At 42.9% G+C, this 23,723-nt stretch overlaps 1 protein-coding gene across 3 annotated transcripts in view; it reads left to right on the top strand.

Moving 5' to 3' along the window:
* The window catches only part of LOC126210515 (histone acetyltransferase KAT5-like), a 148,972-nt gene that overhangs the window by 79,013 nt on the left and 46,236 nt on the right, over window positions 1-23,723 (top strand). The window lies entirely within an intron of this gene.

Here is a 23,723-nt window from a genome sequence, read left to right as displayed (position 1 = left end):
GGAGATGCACGCCGGATGGACGGCGTGTCGTAATAGGCCGCCTTCTGGGAGTTACACCAGTCGAGTCGAAGATGGTCTCCGACTACGTGGGCGTCGATCACGCGGGTGATGCTGTCTTTAACCGCCACGACGTCAGGCTTGCGGAAGCCCTCAGGTGTGCGGAGGTGGGGCTCCACTGAAACATTGAAGCCCCTCTGCACGAGTCCACGAGCGACATAGCGCACGATCGTGTCATGTCGTTTGACTCGGGACCCGTGGGTCCTGAAGCAAGCTTGTAGTACGTGGATTGCGGTCTCCACGGCCTGGCAGCCCGCGCGACATCTGGTGTCCGCCTCCCGCCCACGACTGCGCCGTGCCTTCGTCGGGAAGGCTTTGATGTGGAGCGGAGGGCGTCGATGTAGTCCCGCCCAGATAGCAGGCGACTGGTGTCGGCGACCCATTGATATTGGCCCTTGATGGCGGCGGAAGATGACAGCGCCGCACCGTCAATGGCAATGTGTAGGCGTGCTACCTACATTTCTCCAACCTGAGTTGATGACTTGAGGAGGTGGCCCTCCCACGTCAGGTGCTGCTCCAGCACCTCGATCTCACCTCGTCCAGGCCTGCACCATCGAAGGCTGGCCCTATCTTCTTTAACGCCAGGAGACGGGACCGGCGAAGGTTTGGCCCCATCCAACGGCATGATGGAATGCCGAGGCCCCCCTGGGCAACAGGAGCGTGGAAGTAGCCCAGGGGGGTGTCCGCTGGAAGTTGGAACCGTCTCCTGATTGCGGCTCTGACGGTGATGTCCGCTGCTTTCATGGCACCCACCCGGGTGCGGCTGAGGGCCAGCCCATGGTACAGGCCAGGGAGAAGCACGTTGGTGAGAGCGTGGAGGCGCTGTTGCGGCTTCAGCGGAGCTCGGGAGGTGACGTCGAGTTGCTCCCCTAGGTGGCGTCGGGGGTTGAAGACGCAGCGACCCGCGGTGGAAAGTTGCAGCCCCAGGTACCGGAAGGTTTCACCCACACGCAAGGCAGGCATGGTGGTGTTGCCTGCCTTGAAGGTGACGTCGCCGTCCACCTTCACCTTCTTCTCGCGTCTAGACGCGACCAAGGTGTGGGTGAAACACTTCCAGGCGTTGATCTACAGCCCCAGGTGTGCGGGGGCTGCGATGGCTGCATCAATGAGGGACTGCATGCCCCTCGGAGTCGACGCGAACAGCAAGACGCCATCTGCAAAGGCCGCAGCGTTGATTCTGCGACCAAGTATCCGAGCTCCGATGTGGGAGGGGAGGGAGGGGATCGCCCTGGCGAACGCCCCGTGACGGCTGCACAGACACGCCCACGCTGGCACCACACGCTATCACCGTCGTGTTGCCCTCATAGCACTGCTCGACGTATTCAATAAAGCAAGCCGGCAGGCCATGAGTCCTCAGCACTGGGCGAAGGGCAGCATGATCTACCGAATCGAATGCTTTAGAAACGTCGTTCGACACCACAAAAACAGAGCGACAGGAGCGGAATGCGTCGGTGAGAGCAGTGTCCAGGATGAAGTTGTTCTCCAACATCCCATCCTGGGGGATGAATGCCCGCTGACGATCGTCCACAGCACATGTACGCATCAGGCGCAACGCGGGAACCTTGTGAAAGGTCCGCGCCAGTCCCGAGCAGACCGTAATTGGCCGAAAGTCAGTGGGGGATGTTGGTGCAGCCGTTTTGGGGAGAAGGGACGTGCGCGCGCGAAGCAGACGCTCGGGAAGGGCACGGGCCAGTAGGAAGAGATTCATGACTTTCAGCAGGACTTCGTGCGGCAGGCGCCGCAGCTCCGCTGGAGTAAGGTCGTCCGGCCCGGCTGCCGATTCCCTGGGCGGCTAGGCGGCAGCAACCTCCTCACATGTGACTGGCCCCCATAGGCACTCGAGAGCGACAGGCTCCGAGTGCGGGAGGAGGCGGTCACGGATGAAGCCCGCGGTGGAGGTGGGCTTCTTGGTGAAGAGGTCCGCCCAGAAGTCCAGCAGACCGGGGATGTTGGGTGGCGGCTGCAACAGGGTGCCATCCAAGAGGCCGCGCACACGACCTTCGGAAGGCACCCTGTGTCCTTGCGTACCCCCAGTGGCGCCGCTTGCGCTTCTGCTGCGGCGGAGCGGCAGGCGGCCACTTTGATGGTTGGCGCAGCGTCTGCGTCCTCGTGCTCGTCCTCTCTCCTCTGGACCCGGCCGACACAAGGGCATCCGGGAGCATGCCCAGGATGACCTTGGGCTGCGTACCTGGCCCCAGACCGATGACCCGGTCTAAGGCAGAGAAACGGTGAGCGGAAGTGGGAAGCCCCACAAGATGCTCCCAGATGGCAGCGTCAGTCGGCCCCTCCGGCGGCGGCCCGGTGGTGTCAGCCGCGAAGTCCTCGGCTGTGTCATCGGGTGGCGCAGTGTCATCGCCCGTGCCAGGCAGCGGCCTCCCTGCTCCCCGGCGGGATGCCGGCTCTTCCCCCCGACCAAACTCAAGTGCCTGCATGAAATCGCGGACAAGCTGCTTGTGGGCAGCTTTCCGCCGTTGGCACTTGATTGTCTCAAGCGTTCGGTCGGGGAACATCCTAGTCAGTTCTTGATTGACGAAGAAGAACCGTGCGTCCCTCTCAAGAAACAGTTCGGCCTCTGCTTTGGCGAGCGACAGGACCTCTTCTTCCGTCCACCTCGCACGATGCCTCTCTGTGATCTCTGCATTGGCGGCCGCTGGATGTTGGCGGCGGCGGTGGACCCAGAGACCGTTTTTGGTGGTAAAGCTGCGGTGACACTCACTGCAAGCATAAACAGCTGCACACGTTACAGAATCTACGGCACGGCCGGTTGGCCGGCTAGGTGCTGGGGAAGCTGGGGTGGCACCTTCAGCGGAAGGGCCACCACTTGTATTCTCTTTGATGCTGCCCCCAACTTAAAAGGGATAATGCGAAAGGGGGGGCTGGTAACCCCCCCCCCCCCCAAGCCCCTGGTGCGGTCTTTCACTCTGCGAAATCAGCGGGCCCACGTGAAGGGGAGAAGACCGCAGGAGAGGAGAGGCTAAGAGGGCTAGGCCCATGTATTGCGCATCACTCTCCCTGTAACTACAACCCAAGGAAGGCGCCTCGCAGCAGCACGACTGCAGCAGAGTTGCGCTTCGAAAAGCCGAGTTCGGATGCAGCCGCACCGCCGCCACTTGGCCACCTTTAAGAGAGTCATGGTTACTCCCGCCAAAGTTAGTAGTAACACCGAAGTCTGCTACAGTCCACTCCGTGATCGCGTCCTTCCCAGGACATTAGCGACAGGTTAGTAATCTTCATCTGTAGAATCTTCCACAAGGTCCTCAACTTCAGGATCATTTTTAGCATCCGATTCATACAAAAGCGTGACAATTTCTTCATATGAAAGTGGCCGTGGCTGTGGTTTGTATCGCTGTGACATCTGAGCCACGTCTACTGCTCTGAGACCAGTACTCAAATAATCAGTATTGTTTATGCGAAACCAAATAGCAAACCATAAATGCGATATTGCATTGTTGAGCTTTGTAAGTTCAATTCGAGCGTCTGCTAATATGAAAGGAAAAACAGTTGTCATCAAAACAAGAAATAAGGAATGAAAAATCCAGACAATAAGTCTGGAATAAGCCATCCTTAATCAAAACTGTCATTAAGCCTATAAATTCTAAAGAATGACATGTATCTACCCATAGTGATTACAGTGTAACCACTGCTGATGTTTTGTCAGTAAAAGTGAAGAGCATCCATGCTGAAGAACTTTTTCAGCTTGCATTACACTTGTTTAAGTCACGTCGGTCAGTGCTTTCAGTGCCAGCTAATTCCATTGTATGTAAAAATGTGTGGATCGCAGAACCAAAGAGGTTGATGCACAAGATGTTATATTGAGAATTGTGCTAATTATTATGCAGTGCTTCAGCTGGTGCATGGTGTTATTGACGGAGTCCCTGGTGGTATTATCTATGAATGATGCCTCTATCCTGCTACCATATTCAAATGAGATTCGATCAGGGTGTAATAAGACAGCAATGTTAGGCAGACAGTTCTAGTACTTGCAGAGACTATCTATACGCTGCTGCCATGATGCTAAACTCCTATTGTGTTGGATTGTAGCTGAGACTTATTTTCTGCTTATGAAACAGTTGCTCAGCAGTGGGTGAATAGCATCCACACCCTGGTACCCCACATGTAACACACACCCTTAAGGTGCCAGTTAATTGCAGTGAATTGCCATTTGCTCTCATCTTTCTGGCAGTGTCTTTTTTCCCCTTTATTCTGCTTTTTCAGTAGACCATCATCTCATTTTGTAAGTGATAGACAAATGATAAAGTGATACAGTCCACCACATCCAACTACTGTGAATGTTTCTTAAAATATGACACTGGGTGCTGTTTCATATGTACCTTTTTGGCTTCTTGTTGGCTTTTTTGAGTGGTTATTCTACTGCTACTGTCAATCTGAAGATGAATATTAAGGTAAATACTAATATTTTACTGTGGTGTACATCCAGTGTCTCCAGCCTTCCAGCCCCCCCCCCCCCCCCAATTCAAAATACAGTGAAAATGAGGGATATAAATGATCTTATGACTGATAATATTATAGTAGTAAGTGGCAAAATGAGGTAAACTCAGTCAGTCATCTGACAATTATGAACTCAAGTATTTCATAGGCTTTCTTAAGTTGAATTGATTACTGTTGTTTTCAGTTAATATAGAGGAAGAGAAAAACATATCTGGATTTAAACATATGTTTGTAGTGAGATCTGAATGTATGGCTGCAGTTGCAGCAGTACTCAAGTAGTGAGATGTTGTCGAGAATGCGAACACTCTCTCATTCCTTTGGTACAGAGTACTCTCCAACGTTACATGTCCACACACCATAATGAATAAGGTAACACAAGATTCATTCGCAATAAAAACTGTCTGCAAATCCATAAATAAGTATTTGTGAGCAGTAGTTATGCACAAAAGAAGAGAATGTTGGTTTTAGAATCTGGTATCATATTATGCTTCACGGCCCTAAAATGTTTATCACTTCTTAGTGCTGTAAGATGAGAGAACAAAATGAATTATATACTTCTCAGAAAAGCTACTGACTTGTCGTACTACTATTGAGTGCAGAAAACCTCTTTAGTTCCTTTCATGTTATAATGGCCCCCTGCCTTAATATGATGAAAATTCAGTTTTATGTTAGTAAATAAAATGTCACATGCTTTAGGAGACTATAATTTCTCATCAAATCATTTCAAAGATGTTCTCAGGGTGCTCGTCACAACGCTGAATAATACTGTTTCAAAGATAAAGTTTATGGCTCTTCACTTTTGTTGTCTTGGGTATAATATATTTATAAGAAGTCCGGATTTTAAAAAAAGGTAAGGCTGGAGACATCTAGTAGTTTTATAAAAGTCATCACACTTTTTTATTCCTCTTTAAAAAAAACACACAAAGTTTATGTGGCGTCTCGGACAAAACAATTACATCTTGTGCATCAACGTCTTTGGTTATGCGATCCACGCATTTTTACATACAATGGAATTAGCTGGCACTAAAAGCACTGACTGACGTGACTTAAACAACTTCACTGAGCCAACTGCCTGGCGGTCTTTAAACGGATTATTTACATGAAATAGTTAAGAATGATTCTGGTGCTCAGGTGTTTTGATTTAAAACATAAATGGTGCATTTTACAAATAATTACAAGTGTCAACCAAGTGAAATAGCTGGATTACAAAGTGCTGAATATGACTTTTCTCATTTGCATAATTTGGGGTTAAAAAGTGCAAATCTGTAAATTGCGGGAGTATACAGTACAAAAGTATTATTAAACTTATTTGTTTTTCATACTAAGTGTAGTGAATAATCAGGTTTTCTTGGCCAAATTTTATAATGAGCAATTTCATAGTCACATATGTTGACACTTTGAATAAGTCTATATGAGCAAAACATAACCGTTCCTATGAAATATTCGTGTTAAAACAGTTTAAATAAATGTACCTTGCTTTTGGATCAAAATAATATATTAATGACATTGAAAAACATTGCATCATAATTGCACCCATACGAAATTTAACTAATTTGAGTTTAATTTACTGAAAAATCGTAATTTATCCTCAGTATCGTATACTTCCTTACTACTTTTCCCTCCTATCGGGATCGTTACAACATGTACCTTCTGCATCATAACTGTGAACTATATGTCCACTGCGCTACTTTCACTACCTTGGAACAAAGCTCACGTTACGTGTATAGGAGGTATGCAAAAAAAACTTCAAAATAATTTCCTCGGAAACTAGGAGCCATTGGATGAAAAGCTGCAAGTCACTTACTCAATACAGGTGCCCCTACGACATACTTAATACTTATCAAAATTTCTGATATACAGATCTAATGGTCTCCTTTTGGGATACAGAAACCGGTTGACAGTTTGAACTTGTGTGTGTGTGTGTGTGTGTGTGTGTGTGTGTGTGTGTGTGTGTGCAATGCTGCACAAATAAATCCCATCGATGGCGTAACAGGTAGCAACTGTACATGGGAAGCTGAGGCATATGGCTCTAGTCAAAACATTATAAAAATTGTCACATTGTGTGATGTTAATACCAGAACGAACATTAAATATGTGCTAATATACACCGTATCAGATTTGTGAATGACATAACAATAACAAAATAAATGAATATCTAAAATCTATGAAAAAACTTTTACTTAGTTTGCTGTCCATACGTGCAGGAAACAGATGTCGCCTTGAGGACACAGCATCTAAACACTTGGCTTCTGATATCTCCAGAATATTAAGATAGGCGTCTGCATTGAGAATGCCTTCAATTTGTCACAGGGGTGCTTCTCCCTGAGCAGAGATATAGCCCCAAACGACAAAAGAATGGCGTCCACTTCTTTCTCTTTCCACAAGATACCTTGGACTAAACCACTCTCATCGCAGGCGGCACATCTAGTAATATCAAAACTATTTGATGTTGATAAAACAGCCCACAAATTCAATGAAAACATTTATTGAACAAATGCAGAATCATAAAAGTGTAACTGTAAATGGAGGAAAACCAGTTTTATAAAGGGTGTTCTGTACGGCAATAACGTGAAGCCAGTTTTACCTAAATTGCTTGTATATATGAAACTTTTCACAATTATTTTACTGACATCTAACATGAACTGGGGCATTGCTCATGGAAGAAAAGATCTTCTCATCAAAAAATGACTCCAGTCAAAGGCAATGTGTTCTTCCACAAAAGCTGTGAGATCGCTCTTCTGATACACAGTGAAGTATTCCTTTATAACAGTTCTTTGGCATAAGAGTCCATTATCTTTCAACCTCCTCTTCACAGTTTTGCACTGCCAAGAAACTCTGAAATCTCTCCTAGGTGCCAGCAACCAAGGAACAGATGGGCGCATATGTTGTTAGACATCAGATGTCTCTCTCACTGGACACACATGATCATCCACCTCCACCGTTATGCCCGGTACGACCAGTGGTGACATATTATCAAACTGATGTAATGTAATACAGCTATTTAGTGTGTGTTTAGAGTGACCACAACAGCATTATCAGCGCCCTCATTTAAACAGAACACCTCATAAGCTGATAGGAGGAACACAAATTTATTCAATAAAAATTAAAGGTTTACTGGTTATTTAATGAGAAGGAAAAAAGTTTGGTACAATAGTGCATAAATAGGTATCATTATGAGGTAACCTTAATGTGACAATACAAATTACAGTAAATATCCAGTGTGAAGTATTTTATTGCTACGGCAAGCTATAAAATTAATATTCATCCAAACTGTGTCCTGCACATTATGTTAATTAAATTCATGGGGAATGTATTACGTCTGTAATGTATTAAGCAAAAACAGTGCACTCTGAATATTGCGACAAATGCAGTGTTAAACAGTGCCCAATGTGTTCATGTTGATTGACCAATGGACACTCCAGCACACACTGAAATACAAACAGGAAGACATCATCTTGGCTCTGAACGCAGTGTGCTGACATTAGCATGTGCAAGTTCTTCACATAGCCGAAGTGAAACTATGTTCCCAGATACGATGGAGCATGTGGAACCAGTATCATGTCATTATTCATCAGAATATTAACCAGTGGTTGACAACTCTCGTGTACACCAGTAGGAAGAGAACTTACTGGCAAAGTAAGATGAGGTGACTTTAGAATTCATGCAACACAAACAAAAAGAACTAAAGAGCTGTTCTGCACTCAGTAGTAGTACACAAGTAAATAGCTTTCTGAGAAGCATGTAACTCATTTCCTTTGCTCGCATCAAAGCACTTGTTTCATTGTGAAGTGAGAAAATAAACATTTTAGGGTTGTGTATCATAATCGGATACCAGATAGTAATTCCAATGCTGGTCAGAAACATGATACAACCAGAGAATCTCTATTCTTTCATTTGTAACTACTGGTAAAAAATTCTCGTTCATAGAAAGTCTTTCTTGTCTTTCTTGTGAACCTTGGGTTACCTTACTCGTTATGGTATGGGAACATGTAAGGATGGAGAGTATCCTGCCCCCCCCCCCCCGCCCCCGATGGAGAGTATCTCCCCCCCCCCCGCCCCCGATGAAGAGTATCTCCCCCCCGCCCCTGTGCCCCATACTGCAGTGAACATCTTTGCGCCTGTGTGCATTCAGCAATGACTCACAGTAGCCATAACAGTTGACAGAATTCATGCATGAGGCAACACAGCTGTCAGATCATTCAGACAGTATTCAGTAAATCGACAGGACATGGACTGATGATCAAATTGACGTCAGTTCCTGTGACGTATTCATCCCAAAATCGAGTATTACTCAAAGCAATCAAGTGTACCAGCAATTGCTCTTAGATAATTCCCGTACAAATAATTTATTAGCGGAAAGGCCCCGTTAGTGTGAAACTGTTGGGAATTTATTAAGATCAAACTCGAGAATTGAGGCACACTGAAAATATAAAGTCTCATCTGCAAGGCATTTTTCATGTTTGTTGACAAAGCACCAACAGCAGTTACATTTCAAGCATCACAGAGATCGCTCGATGTTGTCTTCCCCTCTTAAGATCAGCAATTCTTATGAGGCTCTGCCACTATCATCCTACTCCACAAGTTAAGCACTGTGGGTAAAGACAAATTTAACTATTATTGGGCGAGGTTTGGTAGCACCTGGTAGTTTTCGTCCCAATCTATGGCTCCTGTCAATGTATGTCAGTCACTTCAGCACCTAATTTTTCATGTGTGACCAGTATAAGCAGGTTGTCTGTGTCTTCTTCCTTATTTCCTGCTACACCATAGAGTCGTAGACTACTGTGCCTTTGGGACTGTTCTAGCTCGTCTGTCGTGGCAGATATTTTTACTTCCAACTCTCGTGTCTTTCTCTTGTACTCGGACACAGGCGTTTTTAATGCTCTAGTTTTGGCAACAGTGACCTCAACAGTTTCACACATTTTGGCCAATACTGCTGCTGTTACTGTATCTGATATGGTACCTGCTATCAGATGGAGATTGTCTTTGTCGTGAAGTGCAGTCTTTACTTCAGAGCGGACCAGTTCTGCTATACCGGGAGCTGCGGCCTCACCTGTAAAGAGCAGGCCTGCCGCACCTGCTGCTTCCCCACTGCTTGTTGTGCTGCTGTTGACTTTCCTGTTTACCATTTTTTCAAGTGTAGATTATTGGTGGAGCACAGAAAAAGTAGCACTACTGCACAGAACACTGTTGTTTACACAATTTCCAATAGTGCTAGACAACACCACTTGCGAAAGCACCCTCGAATTCAACTACAATTTGCGAGTCGAACTTAACACGTATTATGCTGCAGCCGCCATCTTGGACCTTTTGACACATGGTATGGTCTGTAGATTCACACAAGTAAAGGAAGATAGATTATTTCTTCCCGAATAGTGATGAATGAGCAGGAGAGACAATCAATAAAAAGATGGAAAATTGCTTAGCTTTTGCTCCAAGTTGTGTGTCACAACTTGCAAAATTCACTATGCTCTCCTTGTAGTAATACATCGTTCGTTATTTTGAAAATCTACTTTTCTGCTGCTCTTCGATAGCATCAGTTTGCCTAATAAATTGTTCTCTGTATTCATTAGTCACATCATCATTTTCCACAAAATAATTAGTATTACTTTCTCGTTACCCCAATCATAGGTCATTGGACAGCTGCCCCCAATACTTGTCTTCTGTTTCTCCTTGCCCCGATTCGGTGACTGCATTCCAGCCAGCTTTGTTCAGCAGTCCAGTAAATGGTCTCAGTATGGAGTGTCCCTGATTGACACGTACGACACTCCAGTCACGTGCCAGATATGTCCTCATAAAGCCTGTCAGAGTACAGCTCTCGGTGCACTCTCCACAACCTCATCATTGTGGTTTGCTCAGAGTCCACTGCTTCCTTGTCGAGCAGAGGAGTCTCTTTTGACAAGTGGTGTTGGCGTCCATTCACAATATGCCTGTGCTGGCATCTTTGTATGACATGCAAACCGGGCAGATCCTTATCTTTGCAACAGTTTGCAGTGGCTCCAATCCCAGCTGTGCTGCTTGGTCCCAGATAGTCACACTCCATTGACAGCAGAAGTTGTTTTTTCCCCCATCAGGCTTCTGCCAGGCAGCACACTTTGCATTTTGGACCGCTCAGCTGTGCTCACACCCGACAATTACCTCCATGCTTCATTGCCAGGCATACCTCCCTGTGTCTCACACAGTTCCTTCTGACATCATAAACAAAATCAAAAGTTGTACATAAACACATGATATTTACATAAGACTTCATTCATTTAGGTAAACCTCACCCTAGCTCCAGTTACATGTGCCCTTTATCCTTGATATGTGGAAGGGCCCCTTATAAATAAGAATAACTTTTTATTCTAGTTTGTGGTCTTCTTTTACAGATCACACGTCTTAAAGTCACCTCTGTTGTACTTAATTGAGTTAGCTTTTAAGTTGTTCCTTTCTTTCTGCTCGCCTGCACCCCTCAACATATTTTCCCTTGTCTTTTTGCTGACAGCAGCTAGTGTGCTGTGTAGGAATTTGATACCCTTGCTTGAAAGATACAGCTATTTCCTCTAAAACAATCTCGCACTATGCATACTGTGTACACTCATGTGATGAGACTTCATTATATCATCTAGTTCACCAGTCATCACCTCACTTACCATGTTTGCAATGTGTGTAATATGCAATATTCGACCACTTTCCCCTAACACCTGCTCTGCAAGGTTGGATGGAAGATATTTCCTGATGTAAATTGATTTAATTCCCAACTCCAACAACATGTCTGTCCCCGTCCAATAAAGAAATTGGAGCATTATCAGAGGTGATTCTCCTTGGATGAATATGTTGTGGTACTTACGAGGGTTGTTTTTTTAAGTAAGGGCCGTTTTTATTTTTAAAAAAAGATACAAATACTTTTGTAAAAAAACTTTTATTTCCTGATTCTACACACTTTTACCTATTTTTCTACATAGTTGCCTTGTTTATTTAAGTACTTGTCATACCGTACAACTAAGTTTTTAATTCCCTCTTCAAAGAATTCGGCCGCCTGTTCTGACAGCCAAGAGTACACGGCCGCTTTCACTTCATCGTCTTCATTGAAGCGCTGCCCGCCAAGATGATGTTTCAGGTACCGGAAAAGGTGAAAATCGCTAGGAGCAAGGTCGGGGCTGTTCGGTGAATGGTCCAAAACTTCCCAGCCAAAAGAATCAATCAATTCCCGAGTCTTTTGAGAGGTGTGAGGCCTAGCGTTATCGTGCAGGAGCAAAACTCCTTTTGTCAGCATGCCGCGCCTTTTGTTTTGAATTGCTCTGCGGATCTTCTTTAGAGTAGCACAGTAGGCATCTGAGTTGATTGTCGTTCCTTATCGCATAAAGTCCACTAGCGAAACACCGCGCCGGTCCCAGAACACAGTTGCCATAATCTTGCACTTTGACAGCGTCTGTCTGGCTTTGACCTTGACGGGTGAGGTTGTCTCTCGCCATTCCATCGATTTTCGCTTGCTTTCGGGAGTGATGTGGGATACCCATGTTTCATCTCGAGTGACAATTTGACTCAACATGTCATCCCCTTCTTCTTCGTAATGAATCAAAAAGTCCAATAAGTGGCAAATCTCTTCCCTTTGTGGTCCTCTGTGAGGAGTCTGGGTACCCACCGAGAACACAGTTTCTTAAAGTTTAGGTTTTCAAACACAATTTTGTACAAAACCGATCTTGAAACTTGTGGAAATTCCAAAGAAAGAGCCGAAATTGTGAATCTTCTGTCCTCACGAATCATCGGTGATCACAGAGGGCCGGCCTGAGCGTTCTTCGTCATGGACGTTTTGACGGCCATTTTTAAACTCTCTAACCCATTGACGCACTTTACCTTCACTCATTGCATTCAAGCCATGAACTTCTGTTAACTGGCGATGAATTTCTGCAACTGATAGGCTTCTCGCGGTCAAAAAACGTATCACTGACCGTATCTCACACGCGGCGGGCGATTCAATAATCGTAAACATTATAAAGTAGCACAGTGATGCGTACACGTCAGCTACAGAGCTGCAACTTGCATCAGTGTGAACGGGAAGGATGCCGGCAAGTGGCGCGGTGGCTTGTTGCGGCGTCCGCGCAAACTACGGGACTATACGCGCGAACGGCCCTTACTTAAAAAACAACCCTCGTACCTCTGTTTCATCATTGCCCTTATTGTGCAATTCTCCTGTATCCTTAAGTTTTGATGAGTCTGTCAGTATTCCTTCAAGGCTGATTGTGTGTCCTAAACATTTAACGTGCCACTGCCCAAATCCAGAGTTCCTCAGATTTACCGTTAGTCTGTTGTCATAGGTGATCTGAAAACTTTCAGTTGAGTGGTATAGTGTTCCATCTGGCATTCTGTGGCTATTAGCAAATCGTCAATGTAAACAATCACCTGCTTCGGTAAGTCATGGTGCAGCTTTTCACCCAGGGCTATTACAAAGGCCAATGTTGATACATGAAGACTGAACAGGTAAATTGATATGTTTTTTTCCCCGTACAGAAAGGCAGTGTAATGTCAACAATACGGTGCTAGCCTGATCTACCAATACCCGACCGTAAGGTCCAGACTAGTCACAGTTCACACCCTTTCAGACCTTCGCAACATCTCATCTGCTGATTCAGGCCAAACTCTTTGCTTTATGAGAATTGTATTTAGTTTTTTAGTCTCCAGCACCAATCAAGCTACTCCATTCTTAAAAACTGCTGTTGTAGGGCTCTTTTATTTTACTTATAGGATAGGCATTCAGTAGGTAATGCAACCCTTTTTTTCTGAAAGCAAGTTGGTTTTAGCCAGGATTCAACACATTATGTTGTTCCACACTCTTTTGGCTACAAAACTGTGTTTTTTAAACATAATATCTCTTCAGTAAGATGGTCTTTCACCACTCTAATGGGTGGTGGTATCGGAGTCGGCATCGCTGCTGGTTCAGAGCAAAGGTGGCGTGGTGCCACTCTGTAGGTTGCCGTTTAGTTTCTGGTTCAAAATGGTAAACTCATGTTTCATCATCTGTGACAATGTTCGAAAAAAAAAAAATTTGTCACAAATTGCCCCATAATGCATGAGCATTTCTGCACAGATGGTTTTTTGTTGCTCTTCACAGTCTTGTGTTAGGCTGCGAGGAATCCAGTGAGCACACACCTTTGAGTATCCCAACTGGTGGATGTGTGTGTCAGCACTAACAGACATCCAGTTGAGTGGCGAGGTGTGTGATGGTGATCTGTTGATCATGTCAGCAAATTAAAGTGTCCACATGTTCCAACATTGCAGCAGCCACACCTTTGTGTGGCTGGCTGGCACACGGGAGATCGGACAGGTTTGCACCACCAATTGTGATGCTGGCAGCTGCCTCGCCCAATAACTCTTCGTGCTTTTGTTCACTGCCAGCTCTCCACAGGAATTCCTCAAGCCCCTACAAATATCTGTGATGATCTGGTTTTCTTCCAAAAGAAACTCAATGACAGCTATCTGCTTGGAACATGCCTCCACTACATATGCCGCTTTGAAGGCTATGTACAGTGCCTCCAGCTATCAGACGTTCATGAAATGTTAGGGGCTGAAGAAGAAATGTTTCACAAATTTCCACAATTAATTCCGCATTTTCCAACCAAAATTGATCATGAAAAAAGTGTTGCGTTATTTAATGAATGTCCCTCTTATTCATAATGTTTTTTTTATTAATTATCCTTCAGTGTGCCTACATTATACTTCCACAATTACCCTGTTTTGTATTCAACAATTACTCTTTTCAGCCATCATAAATTATTATCAAAACTGATTACCATGAAAAATATAAAAGTTACATAAAAATAACGAAAGAATGTTTGTCTTAAACAGGGCTGTGAGCCAACCAGTTTGTTGCAAGATTTAACATGACCTTGTTTTTAAACCAATGGTACATGTCACTAAAAATTATAGCTATGGGACATAGCGCACTGTGCTGCTGAGGGCTGTAAGAGGAAATAGGCACGAGGTCTCGAAATTTGCCCCAAAACATGGTCACAAAACTAGTCACGCCATCTATTAACAATTGAAGAAGTTAACCTGCTTACATTAAGAGAAATATTTTAAATAGCATATAAGTGTTCATCTCACAAGTCAACAGCCAGTATTATGCAAAATGAAAATTTATACAGACAACGCAATAATAAATATTCTATAAATTTTGTGTGAAAACAAATTACAATGTAATAAATTAAAAAGAGAGAGGAAGATGATATTTCAAAAGTCTATTGTGAGGAAAATGACAAATCGGTTTTAGATGCTTCTAAATAGCTGCTTTACACCATCAAAAAAAATTTTACATAGCTGCAACTGTTCGTTCAGAATGAAACTGTCATTAATAGAAAGAGATGTTCTTTAAATCTAACAGAGATGCTCCACAACTGATGAAGTATGGCCTAGCTGTTCACACATTATATAACTAACCTTATAACTCTTTAACTGAAGAATTAAAGGTACTCACCAAATAGCTTTCATATATTATGGAGCACTTAAAAATGTAGAATTCGTAATATTTATAAAGACTGCACAACCACCCACCTCATATCTAAAAGTAGAAAATGCCAGAAACTGCTTATTGTGATATTTAGTGCACATTCCTTAATGTAATTCTAAAATCAGTCACAAGAATGAGCCACTGGTGAGGAAACATTATGCTTTCGTAAGTACACTATTTTCCAGGTACAATCAGTGATGTGTTGTCACGTGCTATGTTCAGAACAGGAAGAAACATCTCTAATACACAATCTTTCAGATATCCCTCAACCAGAAATAACGTAGATTTATGTTGTGGGGTTTGGAAGGCTGAACATCTTTAAGTTGTCTGAAGATAATGCAGTTGTCACAGATGGTTTCTCGAAACAAATATTTCACCTAGTAAGCAACTGCGGTGTTCCCCATCTTGCATTAAAATAGTGGTGTGTCCACAGTTGGATTCTTGCAAAGCTGGAACCACGTGTCACACAAGGAGAGCCTTATAACATGCATATGTCGCTGTACAGATTAATAGGCCCACGAGGTGTCATCTTCTCAACGGACTGAGAATGAATGAGCTTTTGAAACTGACTGCACTTGAGGAAAAAACAGGCAAATGTTTATTTTATGAAGAATGGTTTTGTTAGACCAACCTTGTGGATTGACAACGCCAACAGACCCTAGAGGTCAACCATTAAGCATAAAAGGATGGAAATTTACACGAGGAAACACAAATGAGGATGGAATTTTATTCCCTGTTGCACTTATTATGCAAATCAGCCCCTATAGTTCCTCTTTCAGCAGATGTTGTTATTTCTCCAATTTGTTTCTAACTTTTTGAAGCAAGTATTTTTGGGGGTTCATAAACAGTGCTGATTCAGGGCCCACCTCAGTTCCATGTCACAGGCTTAAAGTTTGTGATGTCCAAAACACGTAAAAATTTTTAAATATGGCTGCCACATTGTGTTCATTGAAAGCTGTTCCATGAGGCTCTCTTCTGAAGAGAGAATTTATCATTGTACTTTTTAAGAAAATCTCATAACCATTGCTTTCCAGCACGTTTACTTGCCAATCAAGGGGGTCCACAATTTTGTTATTCACTTTTGGAAATTCATAAACCCCATCTCATTTCTTGAGTTTTCGATAATCCATAATCAATTAATAACAAGTCATCTTATCAGTGAAGACCTTCCTCGGCTTTATCGGAGAATATTTATAGACTGAGGTACCAGTTTCGTCAAATTTTTTAAGGTGGAAAATTGAAGTTGGTATCTTCAAATAAAAATGTTGTGCTGCTTCACAAACATTCATTTTTTTGCTCTTGAAGTGACTTAATAGCAACTTGTAGATCATCTTTATCATCAAACTTTTAACACCAGGTTTGCTTCTGGGCGTCTTTACTCAATTTTCAAAGTACCTAGCACAAAATGAACCCAAACATATTAAAATTTCTATCTTACATGATGCTAAAATTACTGTAAGTAAAAATATTTGCCTATTGTGAAGTGATGATGTACCTTTGACCTGGTCAGAGGACGAACACCCCAAACAGAAAAACTTTTAAAGTATGATGATAGACGGCAGCTCTAGCAAGGGTGGTCAAATTTGCATCACCATCCCATATATGAAAATGGGAAATAATTTTATAAACTATATTGCAAAGGTTCTGTAGTTATGCTGCACAATGAAAGATAATTACATTTAGGTAGAATTCTGTATTCTACATATGGAAAATGCTTTACATAAAACTTAGCCTTTTTTCGTCCAATGTAAGAGCAGTAGTGTAAATTGTACGTAAGTTGTAATAGTTGTGACAATAGTGTGATGTGCAAGAATTTAAATATTGAAGAAAATTAATAAAATTATTTTTATATTGCTGAGTAAACGCGGTACATTGTATATTAATTGTAGAGTTCTGCATAACTAAGTGTTACTTTTTAACTAGTGAGTTTTGATTCATTTATCATAAACAAATAATACTAAAGTAGATCTCGTAACTAGTACCACATGGTACTGTTACACAAATGAACTGATGCTCACAGAGAGAACAAATATTTGTTATTTTGTTCAGTGATATATTTCAGTAGTAATTTAGTATGTGTGATCTTGTTTGGTATATATGCGAAGTTACCTGACTTTTATAAACTCATAGCCTTTTATGTTCACATAATTCTCTCTCGTTGTGAATAAAATTCCTTCTAATAAAAAATGTAATACATAGACACGCTACTGAAAGACAGAATATCAAAAGAAAATTTGTGTAGTGGAAATTACTTTAGTAACTTCTTTTGCTCATCTGTACTTTAACAAATGGTACAGATAGTATTTTCAACAAGGTTAGAACACTAGAATGAGAAATGGGTGTGTATAACAAGTAGTTTACCCACTACGAGGACAGATGCTATGATAAATTGTGACAATACAGTGATTGATCAACAAAGAAAATATAGACCATTTAGTCTACACCACCTCCTATTTCATTGAAGAGGGATTTGACTGGTTTTGTTCCATTTTTGCACTAACAAATGCCAAATCACGAATAAATAAGTAAAGAATATTATCATTGATGGCAACAATGTAGCCCTCTCAGTCACAGTTGGTGGGTTAAATAATATAAAGAGTTGAAAAAAAGACATTTAATAATTAACATAATTCAACAGAAGACCCCGTGGCAGGAATTTTCTGTTTGTTCTAATTGTTCCCATTAGATAAGTGCCAACTGAATACAGCTTTTCTCCCAGGGGAATAGATGTAAAAAAGTTATCACAAAACACATCATAACCTTTTTGCATGTAGCTCCCAAGAGTTGGTAGTTTTGTGACTACTACATATCCCAGGCCATTCTCTTTTATTTTATTTTATTTTTGTCATGGTATACATTGAAGCTTAGGTAGTAATTTACTACTGAATCACATAGCATCCAAAATTTGACTTCCCACGTGTGATGATGATTATTGGGGAGGTACTGGATTAGCTGTGTGTGCGCGCCTTTGTCCCAACAAGACTTTCATCAACACTCAGTTGCTGGTGTGGAGTGTAGTGGCGACGGAAAACACTGTTGGCAATATCCACCAACACTTGAAATTTGGCTGTTGGATCACATAATGGGTGACCAGGAGGGTGAAGTTTTGAATTGTCTACAAAATGTGAGAACCACAGCAACAGTTGACACCTGTTGCGTGAAAACATTTACGAAAACCACGGTGTCAGCAGGTTTGCACCAGTTGACCAACTAAAAATTGTCAGTTTATCAGTCCCATATTCAAAATCACTGCTATAAAAGCCTTAATTTGTGCTACAGTTGTTGGTTGCCACTGTTTGATTCTTGAATTTGGCGATAAATGCATTGATTGAATCACCTGGCGAGATTATCTGTTAGTCTGTCACCATAATCATAAGAAGCTGGTGCGAAAAGAACAAATTGAAAAAAATCAGTTGGTGTGGCGTTTGCTGGTATATGTTTAGGCCCTGGTAGTTCTACATAAACAACGCTTGGAGCGGGCGGATTGTCTGATGCCTCAGCCATTATTTCAACAAAAGTATTTGCACTGCAATTGCGTTGTTTGGTCGTCGTCGTCGTGGTCATTTGCTGACGCACAATCATCACTTGAAGAAGAAAACGAGTCCTCTTCTCCACTGGACATCTCATCATCCGATTCACTTTCTGCAAATCCATCTTCACTTTCACACTTGACGATGCCATGCTGCCGCGAAATACTCGGTAAATAAACAACACCAGAGAAGTTTATTTTAATCGACATATCGCACTGACAATCGAAAAGATGATCTATATGCAGTGCCTGTGACCTTCCTTCTGCGTCTTGCCTAGGAAACTATTTGCACTGTCCCCGAGAACAAGGAGAAGATAAGGAAGATATATTTTTCAAAGGGAGTGACAAGAGTATCTAAACAACAGTTTTGTATCCTTTACAATGTTAAAAGGTTACACCTAATATGGAGAAATGAAAAGCAGTCGCAAGGTGACACTATTAACAGAAACACCATTTGTGGGAGGGCAAGAATGATTTTCGCCAAACTCGTTAAGATGCCAGGATCATTAGCAGCTGGAGAAGTGTTTAAGGGAAGCTGTGGGTAACCCGAGAAGTTTAATAGAAAGGTTGTGAGGCACAGTGAAGCAGTCAGCCACAACACAAAGGCAACAGAGAACTTCTTTAGCCACTTCAAGATGCTCATAGATCCTGTAAGTTCTCTGCTACAACAGGTTTCTAATTGTGACGAGATGGGTCTATTCTGGAAAAAGATGCCGAAACGTACCTTTATAACTGCAAAGGAGAATGCATTGCCAAGTCACAAGCCAATGAAAGACAGTCTTGACTGCTATTCTGTGCCAATGCAAGTAGCAAGTTGAAAAGTAAACCACTGCTTGTTTATCATTCAGAAATTCTACGAGCCTTTAAGAAGTATAAAATCCAAAAGAGCAGGTTAAATGTGATGTGCAGGTCCAACAACAAGGTTTGGGTAACACATCTTTTTTGTAACCGGATCAACGAAGTGTGAGATGAATCTACCACCCCATGTCTTGCTTGTTATCAATAATGCTCCAGTCCATTCCCCGGGCCCCAAAACCACCACCTTGAAGAATTTCAATTCATCAAGATCCAATTTCTGCCTCCTGGCACCACTCTGTTACTCCAGCTTATGGAGCTGTAGATTATTTGTAACTTTAAGAAGCTCTATGATAAAGCAGTCTTTGAGCATTGCTTTGAGTTGACTGAAGCTATCAATTTCACTCTCACAGATTTTTGAAAATATTACTTCAACATCATAAGAAGCTCGAAAAGGCGTGGGAAGGGGTTACCAAAAGAACTCTCACTTCTGCTTGGAAGAAACGTTGGCAAGAGTGCATTGTCAGATGCGACTCTGAGGCATTTATGTCAGTACCTATGGAGTCTGTAGTCAATGAGATTGTGTCTTCAGCCAAAAGAATGGAACTAGAAGTGGATAACAATGATATCGATGAGCTTGTTGACGACCACTGAAGAGCTTACAGAGTTGCAATGCGTTCACAGCAGGAAGTTGTGGAGAGGAGTCCTCATAGTCCGTGAGACGAGTGATTGGTACTGACAGTTCCGGCGGGCAGACGGCGCTGTTGCCGAACGTGGCTCACAGCACGCGGCGCCCTGTCTGCTACACGCATTCTCTAGCAGCAGAAATAAAAGTGAGACAAAATACAAGTCGTATTGGCATGCGTGAATTTATTTAAAGTTGATGCTTGAAATATATTAACTTGAAAACTGATACGAGCTATTTAGTACAAGTATCTAAGATGCTGAAACATAGTAAAGTTATTTGCTAAACTTCACAACTGAAATGAAAACTATTTTCGCAAGTTGTTGAACATTAGCAGTTTTGGTTTCCATTGTTAAGTATTAGCATTATTAATTTGTTCTACTACAAGCTACAGAATAATTGGTCAGTGTATTAAGAGTTATAATCTGAAGAAAGTACTCACAATATGATGATCTGGTTGTAGATCGATAGCAAACTCCCTCCTTACATTCCTGAATATGTTGTAGTTACTGTAATGGAAAAACACCACTCACATCACTGTCAGAATCTGATTTGACATTGTCTTCCTCAGCACTACTCGAACTATCACTGCTCTCTCCCAGATGTATAATTAAATTTTCGATGCATTCTTCCACAACCCCTTCGGTTTTGGCCGCCTCTCTGATGGCACTTGCAGTGCTGTTTACAATTTTAGCCCACGTCTCGCTTGTCACTTTATTGATAGCTGCTGGAAGGAGAGTTTCCACTTCAGAGATCGTGAATTTTTTATTGTTTGCAGCAATGTAATTTTTTATCTGCGCCCACACTCCTTCAATTGCATTGAAGTGACAGTGGTATGGAGGAAGCCGAACGATTTCGTGCCCGTGCCTTTTAGCAATCTCGTCAATTACATATGTTGGAAATTGGGGTTTCTTTTGTGCCACAATTTTGAGCAGTTCCGCCTTCCTTAAATCTTCTCTGAAATCTACTTTTCGCCGTTTCAACCACTGAATGATATCGTCTTTTTTTGTTGCCAAGGTTGGTGCCTTATCGTGAACAACGGAATGATAAGGCTCATTGTCCATAACAATCACTGATGGACTTGTCAGATTCGTCATAAGCGATGTCTCGAACCATTCTTGAAATACTACACTGTTCATTTCTTCATGGTAATCTCCCTTCTTTTTTAACCGAAACATTTTCAAGCAGTTTGGCACAAAACCTTTCAATGTTCCTGCATGTAAGACAATAATACGCCATCCTTTGCTAACAGGCACTGCCATTGTCCCCTCGGGTGTTCCATCATTTCAGCCTCTACGTAAAGAATGGCTGGCATTGACCCAAGTTTCATCTAACCAAACTATACTTTCAAATTCCACACCCATGATCCTGCGCAGAAATCTGCACCGCCATGCAACTACATCTGTCCTTTCCATTAATATTTTGCATCCGTTAAACAGTGAATAGCTGAAGCCTATGTCTTTCAACCCTGTACGCAATGAAAATTTGCTCCCTTTAAAAAGATCGTCTTTCTGAAGCGACACCTGTAATTTAGATAGAGTGGGATGTTCCCTTCTCTTATAATTGCTGTATAATGATGACGAATAGCGTCTTTCTGAAAATCGTCCAAAGCTGTCACCTCTTTATTTCTCGGTCGCTTCTTTCCTGGTGTGTGCAGCTTTGTTGTGCCACTCTCGTCACAATCTACACTATACTGTTCTTTCCCTATCTTTACAACAGTGTTCTTACTTATTTTCAATGCTGCTGCAGTTCTCTTCACAACCTGAACAACAGGAATTAAGGGCCCACCTTTGTCCTTTTCTTTCTCAAAGTAATCCCTCACAGAGCACACGAATTCACGGGCCTGGGTGTGTAGCACACTTTTCTTCCTCTGTTTCACTTCTTGTGTTGGGCTGGTACTACCCGCCGCACTAGACATTGTTTACAACGAAACATAAACAAAGAAACACTAAAAACATCAAAAACAAAATAAACTGCAAATTCAACTTCAGACAAACGACGAACGACAGCACCGCCTGCACGCGAGACACTGGTAAGTTTCATAAGTGCGCGCGACTGGGTTTCAGAGCGGCAACGTGGCCCTTGCTACCCGCTCAAAGTCAGGCCGTCATTGGCTGCCTGCCTGCGGTCACTAGGCAACGGAAAGACGCTACCGAGCTGTCAATACCAAAGACTCTTCTCCCAGACTATAGGAGGAGGAGGATGTGGTGGTGATTGTGGAGTGGGGTGGTGGTGGTGGTGGTGGTGGTGGTGGTGGTGGTGGTAACAGAAAAGCAGCAATCTTCTGGCACAATAAAAGAAATACTGAAAGCATGGGAATTGGTTACATTGTACATTAAAAATCATCACCCCGATAAAGCAGTGGCCATGCACTGTACAAATTTATTTGACGACAATGCTGTGTTGCATTTTTGCCAAGTGTTGAAGTGCTGGCAGAAACAAGTGACCATAGACAGCTTCCAAGAAAATTATTTATGTACCGTGAACAATAAAGTACAAAATACTGCGTGTACAATTTTCTTACAGTAAATGGCATGAATAAGGTAAAACTTTTAATAATTTTTCTGTGTGGACCTTATTATCATATTTTAATTAATTTAGACTGTGATCCAAAGTATCCGGACACCCCCACAAAGATATGTTTTTCATATTAGGTGCGTTGTGGTGCCACATACTCAATATCAGTGACCTCAATAGTCATTAGACATCATGAGAGAGCAGAATGGGGTGCCCCGTGGTACTCAACAGACTTCGAACGTGGTCAGGTGATAGGGTGTCACGTGTCACACATGAGATTTCCACACTCCTAAATATCCCTAGGTCCACTGTTTCCGATGTAATAGTGAACTGGAAATGTGAAGGGACACGTATAGCTCAAAAGCGTACAGGCCAACATCGTCTGTTGACTGACACAGACTGCCGACAGTTGAAGAGGGTCGTAATGTGTAATAGGCAGACATCTATCCAGACCATCATACAGGAATTCCGAACTACACCACGATGCACTGCAAGTGCTATGACAGGTGGGATGTGAGAAAACTTGGATTTCATGGTGGAGCAGCTGCTCATAAGTGACACATCATGCCGGTAAATGCCAAATGACGCCTCACTTGGTGTAAGGGGTGTAAACATTGGACAATTGAACAGTGGAAAAATGTTGTTTGATTGACGAATCACGGTACACAATGTGCGATCTGATGGCAGAGTGTGGGTACGGTGAATGCCCGGTGAACGTCATCTGCCAGCGTGTGTAGTGCCAACAGTAGAACTCGGAGGAGGAGGAGGAGGAGGAGGTGGTGGTGTTATAATGTATCATCTTTTTCATGGAGGGGGCTTGCATCCCTTGTTGTTTTATGTGGCACCATCACAGCACAGGCCTGCATCGATGTTCTAAGCACCTTGTTGCTTCCTACTGTTGAAGAGCAATGCGGGGATGGTGATTGCATCTTTAAACATGATCGAGCATATGTTCATAATGCACGGTCTGTGGCTGAGTGGTTACATGTCAATAACATCCCTGTAATGTACTGGTCTCCACAGAATCCTGACCTGAATCCTATAGAACACCTTTGGGATGTTTTGGAATGCCGACTTCGTACCAGGCCTCACCGACCGACATTGATACCTCTCCTCAGTGCAGCACTGTGTAAAGAATGGACTGCCATTATCCAAGGATCCTTCCAGCATCTGACTGAATGTATGCCGCAAGAGTGGAAGCTGTCATC

The sequence above is a fragment of the Schistocerca nitens genome, chromosome 10 (genome assembly GCF_023898315.1).
Source record: "Schistocerca nitens isolate TAMUIC-IGC-003100 chromosome 10, iqSchNite1.1, whole genome shotgun sequence".
Lineage (NCBI taxonomy): Eukaryota > Metazoa > Arthropoda > Insecta > Orthoptera > Acrididae > Schistocerca > Schistocerca nitens.
The sequence above is the reverse complement of the archived record's forward strand: the minus strand, read 5'-3'. Positions and strand labels throughout refer to the sequence as shown.